Consider the following 5,687-nt stretch of genomic DNA (forward strand, 5'->3'; position numbering starts at 1 on the left):
GCGGGGCGGGACCCGGTGCCCTCCCCCGGGCAGCGGGGCCGGGGGCGGCCCGAAGGGGCTGCGGGCGGGACAGCGGCAGCCGGGGGGAGCGGCGGCTGTGGGAGGCCGGAGCGCTGCTGTTTGGGATGGGTTTTTTAAAGTTTCCCTCGTGCCCGCTGCGTTCGGTTGAACGCTTTATTTATACTTTTGCAGCTCATCCTGTTTGCACAGATGCGGTTCAAGAGCAGTGGGAAGGGAAATCTGCGGGGATGGGCTCGGGATGCAGAAGTTGAAATGTTTTTGCACCAGCTGTTCTCTGGCTCGGCCCTTCAGCCCCGCCCGGTTCACTTCGGGCCCTTGTTCCTCAATGCAATCACATGGAAAGTGCAAAGAAAAGGAAATTTGGGTTTTAGGCTTGGAGCTTCCCCATGTGCCCAATCCCATGTGCTCGTCCAGCTGTGCCAAGTGAGGACAGGCAGAAATCAGTTAAGCGATGCCAAATAATTCCTTCAGCACTAGGTAAAGCTTTTGATTTTCCTTGTCTTTGAGACACAGGGGCAAATCCCAGCCCTGCTCCAGCTGTTCCAGAGCGTGGGAGAGCAGCAGCTCCAGGGATGCTGGGGCAGCACATGGTCTCCATCTGGGCCAGGAACTCAGCATCCAGTGGGGATGGATGTGGCCCACTGGGATCCCCCCTTCCCTCGAGTGGAACCCAAAGACCTTTAAACTCTGACTGGGAACGTCACAGGGGCAGATCTGAGGGCTGGGCTCTGGCTGCTGCCCAACCACCCAGCAATTCCAGAGTCCTCCTGGCAGTGCCCAGGCTCCTGGTAAACAGGGAGGAATAAAATATCCCATTACCCAGTTCAGGAGTGACCGGGGCTCTGCCCTCGTTTCCGTGTGAGGGGCTCAGGTGCTGAGTGAGAGAAACACATTTCCTGAGGAGTCTAACAACAGATCAGAGAACTGAGGGGAAAGAAAGAGTGGGATCCTTCAGGCTTCCCAGGACAGCCCCTGCTCCTGCTGCTCGGGGCATTCTGGCAGTGCCTAAAAGAGAGGGATCACAGTACTGGGATTTTTTTTTTTTTTTTGTTTTTTTTTGCTGGTGGAAGTGATTCTGACATAATTTTCTTCTCTTGATCCTGATCAACAAACCAACTTTGATATGCAGCCATGGCTTCGGAAACACAGCACCTCTGCTGCTGCTCTTGGAACTGTGCACCTTATCCATTACCATCATCCCAAAGCCATGATGATCCCTGAGCCCTAATGACAACAACGAGGTTTTTTGCAGCAGGAACTTTGGGTACCAACAGGAAGCTCTTGTGGTTGCAGATATTCAGCTGAACTTGTTTTTGTTCTTTTTTCCCTGGGGTTAGATTAAAGTGCTCAAAGGTGTGTGTGGGGTAAGAAGCTGTGGTGGCAGCTCACAGCACACATTTCTATAAGTGTGCCTCAGAAAAGCACCAGCTACCAAAAACCCCATTCTTGAGGAAACAGCCAAACCCATTTCCCCTTTTCAGTCACTGAAGTTCTACTTGCTCAATAGCTGCAGGAAAAAGAGTTTTTTCCATGAGCTGTAGGTGCTTGGAAACGTATACAGAGATGTGGAATACTTGTGTCACCCCTCTTTAACTGCAGAGAATAAATGGTGCTTTCAAACAATCCGGGATAAACAAGGAGAACTTTGCTGTCGGCACAAACAAAACCCAGTAATTTGTTTAGAAGCGGATTAGGTGAATTTGGGGAGCGCTCCAATGTGCCTGATTCACACGAATATCCAAGAATCCTCTGAGATGCCGCTTGCCAGGAGCTGGGAGGGGACATGAGGAATGCAGCCACAGCCTCTCCCTGCCCATCATCTCCCACTGTGTCCTCCAGCTCCCCGCTCGGGCAGCGTCGGAGGCCGCGTTCCCCGCGCTGAATTTCCATCTTGCAGAGTTCAGCTATTCTTAGGCGAGGTTGTGAGTCATTAAGCGCTTTCAGATTGTTTATTTGTCAAGCCACAGGCACTTAGATTTACTTCTGAAGCCAGACCAGCCCCTCCAAGGATTTCTGTGTGCCACAGAAATTACTAGGTGAAATTCCACGGCGGGAGGTCAGCCCGGAACGCTGCGTGCCAGATCCGCCCAAGGGCTCCTTTTCAAAGGTCACTATAAGAGGGGAAAAGAACAACAAGAAGAATGTGGTTTCCTACAGCCTCTCACCACCTGATTTAGCTTTTATGTGTGTTTTTTAAGAGAGGCACTGGGCTTTGCTGGCTGGCTGTAGTGCCTCGGAGGGTGGATGGTGGTTTGGATGGGGAAGGGACTCCCTGGGGATGAAGGTTTCCCTACAGGGGTGGGATTAGGCCCTCCTGGACGCCCTGCAGCTGCCAAGAGCAGCCAGACAGGAGCAGGGAGAGGCTCCTGCCCTGTGCAAGGAGGAAAACAGAGTTGGTGTTGTGTCCAGAGCCTGCAGTGCCAGGGCAGGGGCTGATGTGATGGAGCCCCTTTGGAAAGGCAGTACAGAATCACTACTGTCCTATAGAATGTCACGTTTGGGCCAACATCCTTTTTTGTAGATTCTCTGCAAGCTTCTGCTGTGCTCACAGAGCTGCCTTGTATGGTCTGGGAATGCCAGAAGCCTGCCCCATCCACCTGCCAGGCCTGTGGCCTTCCACTTTTGGCTGGCAGCATGAACGGGGCAGAATGCTTCTGCCAGAATCTGGGTGCTGCAGGAATAAAATATCAACCCAACAAAGCAGCTCCATTTGGGAGGGTTTTATGGATCAAGCCATGATTATCATGAAACTTGACTGTGCATCCCCTTTCACACCCCAAACCCAGTGCTTCCCTACACATCCCAGCCAGCTGGATGCAGGCAGGAAAAACTGTGGAGTGTAGATACAACCTCTGTGTCCAGGAGAAGAAACAGCCTCCAGGAACCAATATGCTGCTCATTCAGCCCTGTACCACATCCTGTGATCCCCAAAGAGCTATGGAAAAGACTTCATTTGCTTATGGCACACAGATCACCCTTGTGATATTCACATCAAACCACGTGGGCTTGCCTGGCAAATAAATTTGCTGTAGTTGTGTTCCCCAAAAGAAATTGTTATGTCCTTGCAAGTATTTGGGATGCCTAGAGAAGTTGTGGCTGCCCCTGGATCCCTGGAAGTGTCCAAGGCCAGGCTGGACAGGGCTTGGAGCAACTTGGAATAGTGGGAGGTGTCCCTGCCCATGGCAAGGGGTGCAATGGGATGAGCTTTAAGGTCCCTTCCAACCCAAACCAGTCTGGGATTCTGCAATGAACAAGAAATGCTGTTGCTCATAGCTCAGGTGGCCCTGGCACAGCCACAGCTGGAATTCACACATCCATCGACAGACTCCAAATCTACTCAAAGGGAATTTCTTGGCTCAGTTGTCCCTTGTAAAGTGGTTCTCATTTTTCCATAAATCTCTTGTGGACAGGTGTGTGCTCATGACCCTGGGCTCACTGTGATGCTGCTCCTCTCAGGAGAGGACACCCATTCCCATCACAGAGAGAGGCTCAGCTGTCCTCTGCCTTAGCTGTGGTTTCCTGGACTTTTACTCATGTGTCACTTGTCCCCCTGCTCCACGGTCTGATTCCCACTGAGTCACCACGCTGGAGTTCCTGCCCTCCAGCAGTGGTTTAGTGCCTGATGACTCAGGAGCCAGCTTCTCAGTATCCTGCCCAGGAGCTGCACCTAGAGAAGCCCTCGAGTTCCCTCCAGTTCCATCCTCCAGGCTGAAGGGTCAAATGTGACCTGCTGGCTTCTCAGGGATAAAGATGTTACCTGTTAGAAAACTGCCAATTCTCTTTAAAAGCCAAGCAAGGGCATCTAGTGATGTTCTCAGCGCTGTGAACTCCACAGACTGCAGGAGAAGTTGGTTTTCCTGGACACCTTGCTCCTGTGGCCCATTTACAGCCTCTTCTTGTACCAAGGTGGGGGGCAGAAGGAGGAACTGATCTACCCCTGCACATCTCAACAGCACAAATGCTTTAGTCAGGTTTCGCTTTCACTCGAGCCATTCATTCACTCACATGGTGATGTTTGTGGCTGTAACAAAGGGCTGTTTATTTGTGTATATATCCAGTCTTTGGGATAGACAAGGAATCTTCAGCTGGGATTCCAGCAGGGAGTTCAGAAATTCACAAGGGGATGGCTCTGTGGTGGGGACAAAACCTGGCACAGTTCTGGATGAGGCCAGCACAGGCTCTGCAGTTCCCAGCTTGAGGTGGCTGTGTTGGGGTCACCTTGCTGTGTAATTCCTTTAAAAATGGCAGAAATGGCTCTGCTATGGAGAAAAACAAGTACTCACCTGTTGATTCTTTTGCTTTTTTTTTTCTCCTGCCCAGGTGGGGATTAAATGCACAAGACGGAATTTCTTGTTTGGACTCAGATGTTTGTTAGTTCTTACCTCTGTCACATCTCACAAACCTTGAGTTCCACAGCACTGCTCTCTGACAAACCACAAATGGAGCCCCATCTCCCTCTCACAAGGCCTTTTAAGGATAAACTGTCCAATTGAGAAATGACACCTGAATTATTTTTACTTTTAACCCAATAGCCAACCAGCCGTGCCCACAATGGGGACTTTTTTACCTAATTACACAAAACCACCCAAACCCATGGAGAAGAAGGAGAAGAAAAAGGACCAGCCAGCAAAACCTCCATCTTGCTTTATATATATTACTATATTCTAAACCCTTAAACTCTAAGTTTTTCACCCTGTGATGTGACACACTTCTATTGAAACTGCACACCCACAATCCCAGTTCTGTCATTCCATTTTGGAATCCTTCTCCACAGCCTCAGGTCAATGCAGTGTTCTCCTGGGGGTCAGTGCCTGCCAGCACAGAAAGTCTGAAATTCTCAGCATCCAGGGCTCCAACACTCTCCTGAATCTTAAACCTTTATAATGGTGGCCTCGTGTCCCTAGGTGTGGATGAGGAATTCCAGAATCCCTTCTAGGAATGTCTGTCAGTGGAGATGCTGCCAGCAGATGGTGCAAGCATGTGCAGGTCGGGCTTCCTCCTTCCTCTGCTTCCAGGAGTGAGTAACAGCTCTGTGCGATGTTATTCCGACCTGAGAACAGAGATGGGGAGGGATTTTGTGGGCATTTTTATTTTGGATATGGTTTGCAATGTAGCACCTGCCTTCTGATGGGAACTCCAGCCCCTAGCAGCAAACTGCCTCTGCTACCAGAGAAGCTCTGGATCTGTATTTATATCAAACAGAGGAGCAGGCTGTGAGCTGTGGAAGAAAATATGCACAGCCAGGCAAAAACTGGGGAAAACACCCTCAGGATGCAACAGCACCACATACAGAACATCCCCTTTTTTCTGCAGCTTTGCTTTCAGAGAGATCTGAGGAGGAATGTTCTGTTTCAGACCTGGCCACAGAACCCTCTTGCCCTTGGCAGATTTTCAGAACCACACGTTTATATCATTATGAACTAATTAATCTACTTTATCTCTACATTATGGGTGCAATTATTGCTATTTTCTGAGATATCATACATGCATATGTTGCTCTAGGAAGTTCACAGATCACAACCAACTGTGTTTTCTCCTAGGAGGGAGATAAACCAGAGCCAAGGCTGTGCTATCAGTGGCTAAATACCTTGACCTCCAAACTTATAAACACTCCCACATGGAGGAACTTGTTATGGTTTGTGCTTAGACAAGCTCATGGTTTGTGG

This window comes from Pyrgilauda ruficollis, unplaced genomic scaffold (assembly GCF_017590135.1).
Source record: "Pyrgilauda ruficollis isolate IOZ18807 unplaced genomic scaffold, ASM1759013v1 scaffold6, whole genome shotgun sequence".
NCBI classification, from domain to species: domain Eukaryota; kingdom Metazoa; phylum Chordata; class Aves; order Passeriformes; family Passeridae; genus Pyrgilauda; species Pyrgilauda ruficollis.